The sequence below is a fragment of the Epinephelus fuscoguttatus genome, linkage group LG5 (genome assembly GCF_011397635.1).
Source record: "Epinephelus fuscoguttatus linkage group LG5, E.fuscoguttatus.final_Chr_v1".
Taxonomy (NCBI): Eukaryota; Metazoa; Chordata; class Actinopteri; order Perciformes; family Serranidae; genus Epinephelus; species Epinephelus fuscoguttatus.
In genome coordinates, this window is record NC_064756.1 from 6,328,581 (window position 1) to 6,345,048 (window position 16,468).

Sequence of the window (16,468 nt, forward strand, 5' to 3'; positions counted from 1 at the left end):
AGACACAGAAAGTCAAAATGTCAATTTAATCAGAACATCTGTGCGCAAAAAATAAAAACAGCAGCAGACAGTTTCAGTCCCTGACTATCATTAGAGCTACTGACAGGAGTGCTTCACAGAACAGATAGAGACACAGACAGATTCCCACCAGGTGTGATGAATCAGTCAGCTGCTGCCACTAATTAGATGAGATCAGCTCTGAGGAGCAGAGGCAGAGTGACACCAGCTGACCGATTCATCACACCTGGTCATGTCAATGGCACTGATAATACCACTAATAAGCACAAAGAGTTTTACAATAAGGGCAGCTTAAACACTGAGTACTTCACATGAAAACATAATGGACATAAAACAGACAAACAAGGCAACATAAAAGGACATTTAAAACAGTTTAAAATGTGGATTAACTGATTCATAAAAGCATAGAAAAATCAAGTATGATTAGAAGAAAGAAAAAGAGTTGCGGCAGTTAAAGTCTAAAGTGCACGGATACGTTTTCAGCTTTCTTTTAAAGATATTTAGCGAGCTAGCTTCCCTGATATCTACAGGTAGTGTGCTCCTTTTTGTGATTGTGCAGCCCAGTTATATTGGTCTGCAGGTATCTCCTCTGCCATCCTTCCATAAGTATTGTATACATTTTTGAGGTTATTGCAAATGAATGAATGAATAAATAAATGAATAAATAAGAAGTATCACCAACTTGCATTGTAATGTGTTCTATAGAGGGTTAAAAATGAACACTATAGGGGTTAAACTCTTGATTTGACTCTTTCATTTTGGTACTTTACACTGAGAATCAGAAGTAATCTGTTACTGTAACAGTGGCATCCACCTCCATGCTTCATGCCCAGGTCGCACTAGAGGGGCCCTTTTGGGAGGAGCCCCCGAGTCCTTCTAGTCATCCCAGACAGGGCCGTTACTGGACAGTTTAATTGTTTCATTATTATATTTTTGTATTAATTACAGTTTGTCTCCGTTGATTTGATACAGATCTGCCAACTGTGTTCTAAAGGTGTTTTCATATTTGGTCCTTTTCAGCCCTCAAAGCGGTGATCCACCATTTTTTGTGCATATGTGAACACTCCAAGAGAACTCAGACCACCTCGGTTCCAGGTTGGCTTTACTCTTCGCCGTTGCATTAAGCCCTCTGGATCACATGCTGTTGCACTGGGCCAAACTACGGTGGCCTGTAGCACTTGCAAGGATGCAGGTTGAGGAGTACTTCAGTCCACAGAAGATAGTGCACATCTCCTGATGCTAAAAGTAGAATACATCAAACGGCAACAGTCTACAGCACAGAAACACTAAGGTTTTCTTTTAATTTAAAGTACATCTGAAAGTGAGGGGCTTGATAACTGCAGTGCAAGGCCACGTCAAAGTAAATAAAAACAAACAATGATAATATATATTATAGAAAGAGGACTCATCAGAGCTGAAGTTGACCAGAAAGAGAACTGAGTCCTGTTTAAAATGACCTGACAATGTGAACACAAAAACAACTGAGTCCCTTTTCTGTTGGTCCACTTTTTGATGCACTTTAAGAGCACTGAGTTCCGTTTGTTTAAAAAGGACTGTATGTGAAAACACCCTCAGGCTGCAAAGTAAGGTGACCTCCGGTGGAGTCCTTCAGTCATGACAGCTGACACACGCTGCAGTTTGTCCACTAGAGGGCAGTAAGAGACAAGTCAAAACAGAAAAAAGTCTAACAGCAGCACAGCAGTGACAGTCAGGTGAAGGACGGACTGACAATAAAAGTCAGCACAGGACAGAGAGATGAGTAACAGAACGCTCAGACACATGGAGCGGTAGACATCCATGGATCTATGCAGTAAACACACACATTAGATCAGACAGTCAATAGAAAGAGACATGCAGACGGATAGGAGGAGCAGAAGTACAGTTTCTCTCATCTCTCTGTCATCCGGGCTTGTTCGAACAGCTTTTGCTTATCATGCTACACTGCTGAGTCATGATTTATCACAGGCTGGGTCTGATCACACATCTCCTCTGCTGCTGTTAGACTCCACTGTCAACAAAGAACAGTCTGTGCTCAGGTCAGGCTGATATATCTGAGCCGTTTTTATTGGGGCTGGATATCAGCCAGTAACTGTCTGCTGATACAACTGCTTCTTCTACAGCTACTGTCACTATTGTGATATTCCTGCAGCCTCTGCTGCTCATAATGATCAGGTAATGTCTAATGATGATCCGCCCAGGGGGTTATCTGTGGGTTTAAGACAATAGACCTGCAACAATCACTGAAAAACAGCAGTGGAGAGTATATTCAATAAGTACTGTTCAAATTTGTTATCAAAGAAGAGTGTTTTACACATCTAGAAGACAAAGAACAACATTAGCATTTATTTAGAGTCGTGTTTGTGTCCACCTGATGAACATGAATCCGATATTCACTCTATTTTAGCTCTGTTTTTGGTCTCCACCAACTCCTGAGGGAAATATCTGGCTCTTAAGCTGCTAAATGTTCACTAGCTGGTCCTTAAAGGGAAATTTCGGTTTATTTCAACCTGTCTCCTATCGTCCTAAATTTGTTTCAAGTGACTAGTGACATAAAAATAATAGTTAGCATGTTAGCCGTTAGCCTAGATACAGCTGGGGCGCATAGTAGTGTCAGACCTGTTAAAACGTAAGTGAACGGGCAACCTTCAAGTGCAAAGTTAGTCCACTAAACAAGCTTTTTCTCCACAAAGACCGCCTCATATCATTAGGATAAATGTCAGAGAACATATAGAAAACCACATGTAAACGTGTTGTCTTACCTTACCGGTGTGCTGCCATGTTTGTTTACCATTTAGCTCTGCTTTCCAAAGCGCGGCCGAAATATATCTCGCGAGCTCTAGATAAAGCCCAGCTGGATACTACTCCAGGTGGAAGTGTCTCGTCCTCGGTCACATCCAGACCTTGAAAATAAGGCTGCAACCGGTCCCATTCCTTGCAACAGAGGCATTCCTCTTCTGTGGGCACTGGGGCACAGCATTCACAGGTACACCACCAATCTCCAGAGCTACGCAGCCTTGCAGCAGCCATTCCTCCTCTCTCGTCCTCTACCTGTTGCGCCTCTCTCTCTCTCTCTCCTCCTCCGTTCTTCAATTTCACGAAGCTCTTCATCAGTGTATTCTGGCTCAAATAAATAAGGGCGGCCATCAAACTCTGCAAAATCAAATTCCTCCTCCACAAAGTCGAAGTCTGGCAAAAAGTCAGCCATTATTCTATAAATCTTTCATAAAATAAATGAATGAACTTTTCAGGCTACTGTTCGATTCTGCCTTCCAGCTGTTGCTGCTTGTTCTCGCGAGATTTCAGGCACAGTATGAGATCCTTGCTCGTTCTGTTCTGTTGTTATTTCGGCCGCGCTTTGGAAAGCAGAGCTAAATGGTAAACAAACATGGCAGCACACCGGTAAGGTAAGACAACACGTTTACATGTCGTTTTCTATATGTTCTCTGACATTTATCCTAATGATATGAGGCGGTCTTTGTGGAGAAAAAGCTTGTTTAGTGGACTAACTTTGCACTTGAAGGTTGCCCGTTCACTTACGTTTCAACAGGTCTGACGCTACTATGCACCCCGGCTGTATCTAGGCTAACGGCTAACATGCTAACTATTATTTTTATGTCACTAGTCACTTGAAACAAATTTAGGACGATAGCAGACAGGTTGAAATAAACCAAAATTTCCTTTTAATGCCTCTTTCCCACGTGCACTGCAACCCTGAACTTACCTAGACATTTCCCTCAGGAGCTGTATGGGAGAACACAAATGTCCGAGTCAGCTGAATCGGACATTTATCGAACTTTATCCTGCCAGCTCCCTAGAACAAAGTCCGTGTAATGTCCGATTGAGCACGTGTGAACAGAACAGGTCAGTGGGAGTGTTGATGACATTTCTATCATGTGACTGGTGTGAAACCAGAAGAATACAAACCTCTGAGAGTGAAGAAGAAGGATCATCTACACAAAGACAGCAATGACAGTGTCTCACCAGAGAGACTATGAGATTCAGGAACGTCTGTTGGTAAGGACTGACCGAAAAATGAAAAATGAAGCCAATGCCAAGCAGCCAAAAACTGCAGTTCCTTTAATGGCCACTTGAGGCTGACTCCAAAACAGAGTAAATACACATCAACCTCCATGTTAAACTGCCCAAATTTACAGCAGAAATAAACATGTTTACAGCCGTAAACCGTTTACATTTTATCGAGGCCCAAAGTTACGCATACTTAAGGGCAGGGCTGCTTGAGTTACAGGCTGTCACCACAGTCTGAGTCAGATCCACCCTTGCTCCTCCACAGCTCCACCTTCTCATCCAAATATGATCATTCCTGGCTCCAAAAGTCAAGATGGCTTCGAGAAGGTGAAATGCCAAACTCAAGGAATCAAACAGCAGTTCATAAATCAACAGGTGATATCACAGTAGCTATGTCCATTTTTTATATGCTCTATCGGGCCGACGCTAGAATCTTCAGACATATCTAAGGAACGGCAAGAAACGTTACAAATCAGCTACGTCACCATAACACTGCGATTTCCACAGTGTACTTTTTGCATCATGTCCGACCTTCTACATGCTCTTCCCCGGTCCCTTCACTCGAAATAGAGTATTTCCAGTAGGTGAGAGTGCACCTGACACGGACAGTCTCCTCTTGTGTGCTAAAGGAGGGGAAGGTCAACTCCAGACAATGTCCAGAGTTCATATGAGAAAACAACATAACTGTGTCTGCTGTGGATTCTGAGCATGTTCAGTACGTTAGCTTTTTCTCTGAAAGCAGCTGCAGCTACATGTCATCAGTTGTTTTCTAGAGTTGCTACGTTAACGTAAATATCTAGTGTGTAAGATTTAGTGCCATCTAGTGCTGAGGTTGCAGATTGCAACCAACTGAAACTTCTGTGTTCCAAGCATGTAGGTGAACTACGGTGACACAAAATGCAAAAACCCAAATGAACCTATCTAGGGCCAGAGTTTGGTTTGTCTGTTTTGGGCCACTGTAAAAACAATATGTTGGACTCCGTGGAGGAGATACAACCAGCTAATTCTAAGGTACCAAAACAATGAATCCTCATAGAACTGTTTGCAAGATATTCAAAGAATTAGTGCCCCACAAATGACATTACGTCCTTAAAGTTACAGTGTGTAATTTACATGGTTGTTTATTAGCAAATATCAACTATTGCTTTCATAAATACATATTTACTAAAGTGTAATGCAATTCACATACAAATGGAAGCTTTCTCATAGGCTTAGAATGATTTCTCTATATATACACAGGCAGGGCGCGGTCTTCTGGAGACTGCCTTTGTCGCCATATTTGAATACAGTGGCCGAAGGGATATACGCGCTTCGCCTTTCGCGTTTACCTAGAACTTGCCGTCACTGGAGACGGTTAAGGTGAAGATCAATCCGGGGCGCTTCTGCGTGAGCCTGCTGTGTACTTTTATGATTCTGTCGCACTTTAAATGGAGGACCACACATATGCTTTGCCCCGTAAAAGGGAAACCACACCACCAAATAAAAGAAAAAGATCAGATAAGCGAGGACGGGACAAAACATGAGTGAATATCGTTGAATATCGCGTTGCTTATTCCAGGTGGAAAGAACTCCTGAAGGTGAAGGATTTCACAAGGGATGCGGAGGTTGCCTGCTTTCTGCTAGACAGGTAATTCAATCTGATATTTTAAAATCATTTTGGTTTCATGTTTGCAACTACTTTTCCCTCTCATCTAAGTTCGAGTGACGGCTACGTTTACATGCTAACGTTATCCTAGCCTTGGCTAACGTTATCTACAGCTAAATGGTTAGCCTAGCCTACAGCCTAATCTGTTGATTCCTCTCGTGCTGCTGTGACGGCTGCCACCCTTAGACACACCTCTTCGCCTGGCTGTTCCTGCACCGCCTTTACCCCTTGCCCCCTTCCTCTTCCTGGTCTTCCTCCTCTCCCTCTCCCTCTTCCTCATCTCCCTGTGTCCTGTGGAAGAACACTCTGGAGACGCATATATTATAATCGTACCGACCTATATTTACCGCACTGTGCCGTGACTATCACATGAAACGTGTTATTTTAGCATTACTGTGCTAATGTTTGCTCGTGTTACCAAAACAATTAGAAATAAAACACTCCTAACATATATCTCACAGATAACCTGTATCTCACTGGTAAGCTATAACATATCGTAACATGGTTTAGATTCCTAAATAAATATTCACCTCATCGCTAGATACTCCTGAAAAACTCGAAAAACTCTGCTGTCTGCGCAAGGCTTTTTGTCCTACGAGGCCACCGTCACTTACCCGATGGGAGGGGTGAGTGAGTGAGTGCGAGTGAGCGCTGCAATCTAGAATTTGACCGCTGATGTCACTGTTACTCACCATTTTTACACACTGAGGCTTTAACGTACAGTTACGTTATTTATGTAAAGTTATAGAGGTTTGGTTTAGGAAAAGACACATGGTGAGGGCGTACCTTAAGATGACTCAAAGTTCACCCAAAGAAGTTGGATGGGTCAAACAAACACCGACCTTCACCCAGGGGAGCGTGTTTGTATCCCATAAGATTATAAAGCCAAACCTTGTATTTTTTTCCAAAACCCAGCCATGTGCTTTTGTTGTTGAAGGAAAAAACATCAATTTGCAGCGTTGTACTGACATAGTGCTTTTATTTTGAAAGAGGCTGTATGACACGGTGTCAAGGGTACCTTGCATGTTGTATCTGAACTTGGAAATTCCATGATCACGCGTCAATATGTGATGAGGTTGGAATGAATATGTGTTGTTAACACCCATCATCGCAGTGGTCACATAATCGCAGCCTTTCGAAATGCGTGGAATATGTACGAATTTGCGTGCATTACTTTTAACAGCCTGAACAAAATCACAATAATTCATATTTCCAGGTGATTATACGCTAATAAAAACATAGTTATGAATATTTTATACCATTTCTGCCAATATAACCCCTAAATCCTGCACACTGGACCTTTTAGTGAGTAATCTGAGTACTTCCTCCTCCACTGGAATATACACATTGATAGGACTGATACAATTTTTCTATCCACCAATGTCCATATCACCTTGAGAGATCCCTATCATCTCAATCTTAGACTGTCTACATTCTTTGGTCGCTTGTTAGAAAGAGATGCTCCAAGAGTGTCCTCCCTTTTCCACTGCTACCTGTTACATAAGAATGAATTGATGTTGAGGAACAGCAGTCCTGCCTTCTGTCTCCAGAAGTCTCACTCTTCCTCTCTGAAAAATATTATTTTCCTGTTATGCAATCTACCAGTTTGAAAGTGTTAAGTTCAGACTAATTCAGGAGTGTTTCTCCGACCACTTATAGAGGCAACAACCGAGACAAAACCTGAGCAGATGGGCTCTGTCAGTTTAATGTGCGCCTGTTTGGAGCCAGCTGAGAAATATCTGTCAGTTACAGCTGGACAGTCACGTTTTTATAACAAAACCAGCAGAACCTTGTAAACTTCAGAACTCATTTTGGATTTTCAGCTTTGCTAAAAAAAAAATCAAAATTGTTATTTTCTCTGTCGCCATCAGGAATAACATGTTTCTTATCACAGGACATGGTCTTGGACCGCTGAGTGGAATTTTCCAGAGGACGGAGTATTCTGTCTCGGACGGAGGAGGAAGCTGTATTGGAGAGGATTCTTCGTGGGTTCCTGTGTGTATCATGCACATATAGGGATTATTCTCATAAAACAAAATCCCAGCTGGTAAAGTTTTGGTATGTCTCTGAGCCCCGGCCACTTGCTCTTTCTTGGAAATTATAGTGCTTCGTCACACTCAAAAGAAATAGTTTAAATTCTTCAGAGAGTCTGGAAGATGTGTTTTGCTGAGTGGGGTAATATAAATGTTTATTCAAGGCCTGCCTGCACAGATCTTCACATCACTTTGGCACAAGGAGGACAACTCATGAATCTGTCCCCGGCAGAAAGACTTGATCTTTAGTGCATGTTATTATTTCCACACTCGATCATTCGGTGAGACTAGCAGATCTACATCATATTCCAACTCTTATTAATAATCATCACTCGTTAAAGGGGACAGATTCACCAAATATGGATAAGAGACAGAGTGCAGCAGTGAGTCTTATCAAAATGTCACACTTTGGTCACGTTACAATAAAATGAAAATGTGCTTGTGAAACAAAACCAATGAATTTAAGCAACCAAAGACAGCGGGCGTACTCTTACATAAAAGTAGTGATATATGACAGTACCCAGCTCTTGGACAAGCACATGGAAACATATTAAGTTGAAGGGAATCTAATCCGTTTTCTTCAGCACTTTATAAACAATTTCTCCTTTTGAATGTGCAGGAGTGAGAGTGAGCAGGGCGCATTATTTAGGCAGAGACTTCTGTGGATGAAGCAAGAGATGGAAATATGAGGTAAACCAGACCGCTGGAGAGAACACTCCTTATCAGCCTGGCATCTGCCCATTGTAGTACTGACAGGACTGATAATGCTGCACAGCACCGTCACATTCACTTAGGTAACACAATAAAGACAAGAGCGATTTCAGGATATTTTACATTTGTTTCCAAAGCTCAAAAGTAATTTAATCACAACAGCAAAGCAGCTACCTGAGGCAGTGAACAGAGGTCCGATGAGGTCAAATCGTCTTTGCAGGTGCATTGGTGAAACTAAGTAATAACACATTGCACAATGCTTTTATACGTCAAGAGGAAGAGTCTGGAGCACAACACAGACAAATGGTATGTCATTCAATCTAACATGAGCCACCGTTGCAGCTTTGATTTGAAGTTAAAGACCTCTAGTGTTTTCATAGACATGGGTTGAGACTGGCCCTGTTTGCTTTCCATAAAGAAGCTCAGGGAAGCAGCTGCGTGCTGCTCTTTACAACCAGTCTTCATCCTTGAAGCCTGGTGCTATGAAACACTTATGATAAAGCATAAATCTCACCTTTGTGAGACGTTGCTTGTCCAAAGGCCTTCCTCAAACCTCTCTGTTTGTAGTCACCTTCACAGCTGATGAAGCACCTGTCATTACGATGAAGGCTATGAATACAGTGACCGGCTTTTGGACAAACTTCCCTCGATGTGGCAATGAGGAAAAGTAACTTAATCCCATTTTACGTTCTTCTTTCGTGCTCGTATCACTTTTCTTTGATCTGTACATGCTGCTGTTGTCTACCAATCCTTGTCACATATCGCTGCTTGGTCAGTGCCATTCATGTCTACATATTATGTACTAAGTGTCCTCCTGCATTTGTTGTTTACCTTCCAGAATGGTGTGTCAGTGTGCAACAAAAGCACTTGGTTAGGATACCAAAAAAACATCAGGGTTTAGCTCCACATTTAAACAGCAGCCTCCCGGGTGAAAGTCCAGGGCTTGTTAAACTCATCCACTGCCTCTCCCACTCACCATATAGGGACATTCCAGCTCCTTATATTGTGTCTTTACTGGCAGCGTAACACCACAAAACATTTTGTCCAGCCGTGTTAAAAACTGACGCCGCCCAGTGGTATGTTATACTGCTGCGAAAGTTGGCTTTTGGCGTTGGTGTCAGATGCTGAACTCCCTGACAAAGCAGTGGTATTTGACGACTTCAGAATTACAAAGGGCTGTGTTGCCTGAATTTTTGTACCTTATCCTTTTGTCATTTGAAGGAACAAATACATAGAACTTGCTGCAAAGCTTCTTTGGTAGCATTTCGTTCTTTTAAAGCCGCTACAAGTAACTTTTAACTGGATATGCAAAAGTCCCTCGTTTCTGCTGATGTCTGTGCGTGACCTACAACAGCAAATGAGACCATCAGTGTGAAGATAAGCTATTTCTATATAGTGTATATCCATACCTTTAGGAAACTGTCTCCGGGTCCGCCCCAGGTCGCTTCCAGGACGAAACGATTTACGGCACTCAGACGGCACACGTCATCTTACCTAGCTGCTTACATTTATAGTGACTCTTATGAATAGTCGCTATTCCTCCTCCTTGACCTGACGTCCGAGGGGAGTTAAAATAGCAGCAATCATTGGGTGAAAGTTCTGTGAAAGCACTGGACTCACCAACAGTCAGCCACGTCTCAGTCACACAGAGAAAATCCAATCCTCGGGAAGTCAGGAAATCCTTCAGGATAAACGTTTTGTTCGCTAGCGATCTAGCATTTACCAGCCCAATCCTGGCAGGAGCCGGCGGGTCCACGGCGTTAGCTGTCCGGGGAGCCACACACAGAGGCCGCAGGTTGCGCAGATTCACCACGCGCCAGCGGGGACGAGGAGAGCAGGGGCCGTGGGGCTGGAACACCTCATCCGGGCCGACGACAGGTACCAGCCAGGCGTCGATAGGGTCCAGCGAGTGCCGAGAAATAAAGAGGTGAGGCACCGCTCCATACTCAGTCCAAGAAGCCGTGGAAGTGCTCAACAAACAGGCCTTCAGACTTACCAGCCGACCGCTGCGTTTATCCCAGCAGCGGTGGCGGTGGCACTTACACCGGAGAGGTGGAGCTGGGGTGCGGCAGAGGTGAGCTGGGATCCCCGATAGGAGCGGGGGCAAAGTTTTCCCGTCTTGCTGTTTCATTCATCCCCAAAACAAACACATGCGCGAGCCAGGTAAGTGTCTTTACGACAATATGCGTTGGAGCTCATGGGAAATGTAGGCTTCATTCCGGCAAAACACTACTGCTTTTGTCCACAGGGTCGCTGAAATCAACTCAAAATGAAAGTTCCTTGTAGGGGCTTTGAATTAGATTTACTCAAGTTTAATATCTCAGACATGGTTTTTATATTCCTAGATTTGGCTCTGTCTTGAATGAAACTGAACGACTTCCTTAAGGAAGATTAGTTACTCCAGAAAGAAATGAATCTTATTGAGATTACTGCTCTCAGTATGCAAACTGCATGTTGTGAAAAACCCCTCCAAACCCACTGAATAATGGGGCTGCATCTGCAAATTTTTGTAGCTTTCTTAAAAAACAATCTGATAATCACACCCAGTTTATTCAGCGTTTTTCCTTCTTCACACAAATACTTCCATCACTTTTTTTGTGTACAACCAAGAGCAACACCTTGAATTCTTTAGAGCAGTGAGTTTCCAAAGTGTGCGCGTCATCCTCATTTGTACAAATCATTATGTCAAGACACACCAAAGACGCCACATTTTTGGATGGAGATCAGGCAGGCAGTGGGATGCAGCCAGGAGGAACGTGTCAAGTGTGGCCTTTCAGAGCAGGTAAAGCACTTCAGATGTGGTCAGATGACATATCAAAAGATTTTTCTGCATTTTATGGACGCTCATGTCTTCATTTTACTGTTTGACAGTGAAGGCAGTCAGGAAATACAGAGAGGACCATGAAACAGAGGGCCACAGCATGGTATACATCTTAAAGCAGTCAGCCATGGGGATGCCTCACTCAAGTCATTTTGTTAGTGAGCTCTCACATTGGTAAAGACATTGCAGTGGAGATGATTCTGCTTTGCAATTTTCCAACAGATGAAAGCCTTCATCCTCTTCTTTTTAAACACTTCAAGGTTTTCAGGGTCATCTCAGTCAACACTTTTTTGTGCCTGCACCCGTTGCTTTGTCTGTTTTCACTTGTCCAATTCCACCGAACTATGTGATTTTTGTTATCTGTTCCAGCTTCTCGGAGCATCTCTGAGCATCCTCAGGCAACTTAAGGGCTGTGTGCAAATACTCCCACTAATAAGAACTAACATGACTGGTAATAATCTCTTTTAACTTAGTCCAGAACTCTCAGAGGTAATGACTGCAAATGTGCTGCTTCACTCAGCAGTGTTTTTGATAATGACACTAAAGCTGGGGTAGGCAGTGTTACTTAGGCTTCAATGGGAAAAAGTCCCAAAATAACCTTTGAGCATATTTTAGTTCTAGTTGTCAGAGAGAACATTAGACTTCTGCACCTCCTCTTGGCTCTGCTTTCAGGCTTCAGAAAGTGTAGTCCATGACAGGAGACTTTGGTCAAAGAGAGCGTTCCTATTGGCTGTTCTACAAATGTGCACATCCCCATGGTGAAAGCCTAATTCAATGGCGGAGAATCCTGCAGTACTCGTAGCAACTGTCCCAACCCCAAAACAAAATATGGACTCATCAGTAAGATAGTTTAAAGGCCTGGACACACCAAGCCAACAGTCGGGTGTTGGTCAGTGTTGGACTGGCGGTGAGTGTCTGTCTCCTTGCCCCTCATCAGCCCCCATCGGCTTTCTTTTTGGCAGACTTAGCATGTTGAATCGGCATCCGTGACGGAGCCTGTCGGTGAATGAAATCACTCTGATTGGCAGTTCAGTTCAGCACACAAGAAGAGAGGAAAGTAAACAAACAGCTAAAGTTAAATGGGAGTGACACCAAAAATAATAACATGCTGTTCTTTCAACACTGGATTGTGTAGTTAATGTGCTAACTGGCTATCTAGCCTCTTCTAGTTTCCCTTTTTGAATGATGAGTAACGACTAACCCTGTCTGCTGGTGTGGAGAGTTATTTCCTCTCACACAAGTGCAGAATGTACGCTGTTGGTTGACCATCAGCTGTAGTCTTTGTGACATGTTCGATGCAACACAGGGCCTCCATTGCCGCTAGTTCTCTGAAGTGGGTTTGGTGTGCCTGGGCCCCTAAATGTTTATCCCTCTGCTAACCAGAACCAAAGGCTCACGGCATTGGCTTCAAGTTCACGTTAATGTAGTTAATGTTAGCTAGGGCCTCACTCCCAGCTGCTACAGAGCACCTCGCCAGGGGGAGAATGGATAGCAACTCCAAAGGCAGACCGTCAGTCAGTGGTTGCAGCAACGTGAATCCAGCCAGCACAAACCACCAGGTTTGTCTCCAAGCTGCTACCCACTGTCCGCCCAGGGGAGCAGTCCACAGCGACAGAGAGCGAGATGAAGCGACTGGTGGGCAGCTGGTTTTACCGACTTTCACCAGAGAGAGAGGTGTTCACGTCTTGTAACATTATAAAGCCAAACGCTGTTCATTTTTCCTAAACCCAACCACGTGCGTTTGTTATTGAAGGTAAAAAAAAATGTGCAGTGTTGTATCGACAGAGTACATTTATTTTGAAAGAGACTGTGTGTAAACGTTTAATTTCCTGTGAAAACTGAAGTGTATCTTGAAAGAAGACAATGTATGTCCCAGACAGAAATTGACAAGGTGTCCCAAAACGCCAACAACCAACACACCCAGGGTACCTTGCATGTCGTATGTGGATGTACAAATTCCATGACTAAGCACGTTAATATGTGACGAGGTCGGAGTGGGAATGTGCAGAATGAAGAGGCAGTGTAACCCACCTACTGCTGATGCAAGGCCTCTGCCCAGTGCAACAGCTTTGTGCAACTTTAAGGAGGCTCTCACATGAGAGACTCAGGTGATTAGTGTAAACACTGCACACTGTACCCAGGCACGGTTTGTTGATCCGTGCAGATCCAAAAGCCACTCTTTAAGCCAAGATTACAGCTAATCCTGGTTTACTTCACTCTGTCAAGAAAAATCACCCCTCATATTCAAATTATTTTGTCCACCCTCAATACATTGCTCACGTGTGTGTTACAGCGTCTCATGAAAATTCCTGTGGCCAGGCAAGACTTTCAGATTCTCATACCCCCAATTTGGCCTAATTAGGGGATTAAGAGCAGAGGCAAATGTTTACATTCACCCCATGACTCCAGCAGTCTGGATCGCTCTGTACAGTACCAGTCGCGCCCAGCTCACAGACACAAGCTGCCCTCAGTTCACAGACAGGCCAATTTGCTGCGGGCCCCAGAGGTCGGCATGTGGTGCGGCTAGACGTCAGCAGACGCTGCAGGTTCAGCAGAAAGACACAAGCAGAATTAATGTAAGAACTGCAGGAATGTGTTTAAGGGTGAGAGGTTGTGTGTATTGTGTTGGGTGTGTGTGCCTGTGTGCGTAAGAAAGAGGACAAGGGTGGGAGGGAGACACAGAGAGGGAGAGAGTGCAGTAAGCTGTGCGCTCACACACCATAAATATTGCCTTTTCACTTGACGTGTGAATAGGTGCCTCTTTCACCTAGTTTCTGCTGCAAAGCGGCTCTGACAGCTTCAGTCTCCTTGAATGGAATTACACACCCTTGGCGAAGGCCTTTGAAGTTCTGATTCACACACACACACGGTGCTGTGAGGTCGGACAGTAGCATGAATAGTGGGTGCATGAATCTGTCAGGCCACCCACTGCCCAGTGTTTTAGTAGACCTGAAAACAAAGTGGAGCCTGATCTGTTAACCAGGCCTAATTTCCACTCAGACACTGGAAACAAACTGAAGCAGCAGTGAAGAAGCCTAATGAGCTGATCACAAGGTTTTTTTTGTCAGACAGGAGCACTAAGGAGCAAAAAAGCTCGGTGTAATTTTCTAATTCTACTTAGTGGCTTTAAAGCTGCAGTGATCAATATTTTATATCAACAGTGTGACAATTTGCACTTCACTGAGCCCTGCCCCTTTGTTGTTAGCCACTAGTGGTCCAGCTATTTGTCAAGCATGCGCTTATTAATGATGCAATGTATAACTTTTAACTTATATCTCCTTCCAAGCTCTGCGGGTAACTATATCTATATACATTTGCACAAAGTTGAAGCATGACTCGATTTGATTTCAATTTGATTTATTTCTTTTGAACATCGAAAACACAGACAAACAACAAATCATGAACAGACTTACAATGAGAAACATAAAGTAACATTTCATGCCCAAAAAGGAGCTGGAAGAAGCTCGTCTAGCCCAACCTATACCGATCCATCACTAGTGAAACTATTACATAAATACACTCTCTTTAACATTGATCAACCGCACATTTACACCACTGCACTTCTTAATACCTGATAACCAATATTACCCTGTGTAAAAAAAAAACTATTACAAAAATACAAATTGAAAAACTGACATGATTGCATGAGAGTCAGTGGAGCACAGCCTTGAGTGAAATTAACATTGGCAAACTTTGCCTCCCGTTAACTTCATTCAGAAGGAGTAAAGTGGCTAATAAAACATTCGCTTCTGGTGGCAAAGCAAATTCGCTGGTGACTGGTGAAGTCGCAGCCTCAACCACGTGTGGAGGAGACACTGATTGTTGCTGAGTTTAACCAGCTGATACTGTATGAAATATGCAAACAGGCCAACGTGAGAGAAGCTGCCTCGCTGGCAATGAGTCAAGAATAGGCATGGAAGGTAAGGAAATAGAAAACGTACCATTAAAATCTTATTTCGCGGAACAGAGTAACAATGGATGCAAATTAGCTGCTGCTGCTAACTGTGTGCTGTGCCTGTAAAAAATAAACAATAGAATTAGATAAAGACATTTATTAGCAAGCTAGGTTTTCATTTGAGTCCTAACCAGGCCCCCAGGTGGTGCACCAGGCTTCGAAACCAATTTTCGTAGTGGCCAAACAGTGGTACTGCACTGCAGCCCAAAAGTCTTTTCCCCATTGAATTACACTGGGAAAGAAACGTCTGTAAATCAGTGGATACATTTATTTTGGAATCAAAATCGCCACAGAATGACTTGTTTCCCTATCAGGATTTGATCATTCATTCCGATGACATTTTGAAAGTCTAAAAGAGATGCGAGATTAAATCATTTTATCCCCATTGAAGTTAGCGGAGCATTAAACCGGAAGTTAGCAGTTTGGCCAGTATGATGCTCGGCTGCACTCGGTTGAGCTCAGGTGCTGTAAGTCTCTATGGGCCGCACAATATGGAAGTAGTGGCTATTATATTATCTGGGTAATTCTATACGTGGTAGCTGAAGAACTGTGGCTTCCACTGAGCAACTCTCAGGAATGAACGGATCCCTGCAGCCAGTGCTGTATCCAGTTCTGCTAATACATCCACAGTCACAACCAGCACAACCAACATCATCACCTCTGCAGGCAATGGTTCACTCACCTGCAGAGGTGATGATGCCAGATGGTCAGACAACTTACAAATGTTTCTTTCAACAGCAGAACATAGTTAGAGTTTGGTGTCTAGACTCTGACCTCATCGCACCCTGCAGATATGTCTACGTGAGATACTGGGGAGGGATGATTAAATATTTCCTGCCTTTAGCCAGAGCGTTTGGAAATGACATACGGAGAGTGACGTATGACGTGTGTACGAGTCAGTGCAGCTCGAATTGAACTAGCAGGTGTTGCACCATGTGTGACCATACCTTTATAGTTGTCAGACCTTTGTCTGCGTTTCAGGATGGGACTTGCCGAAAGGCAGAATGACTGTGTGATGTGAAAAATGTTGCTCATTGTGACAGATAATTGTCACCTGGTCAGTTTTATAGTGCGTCTTAGCATTTTTCGGCTAACTGTCTTGGGTCTTTTGGCCCCCAGCATTTGATTAAGTCTTGCTATCAAACCAGGCAGCTGTTTTCAGGGAAAAAACTTAGAAAAACACACCCAAATACCTGCTAAGAGCAAAAGCAAAACTAGCAATTAGCCGGTGAGCATAGTGAAAATTGAATCCCTAAAAA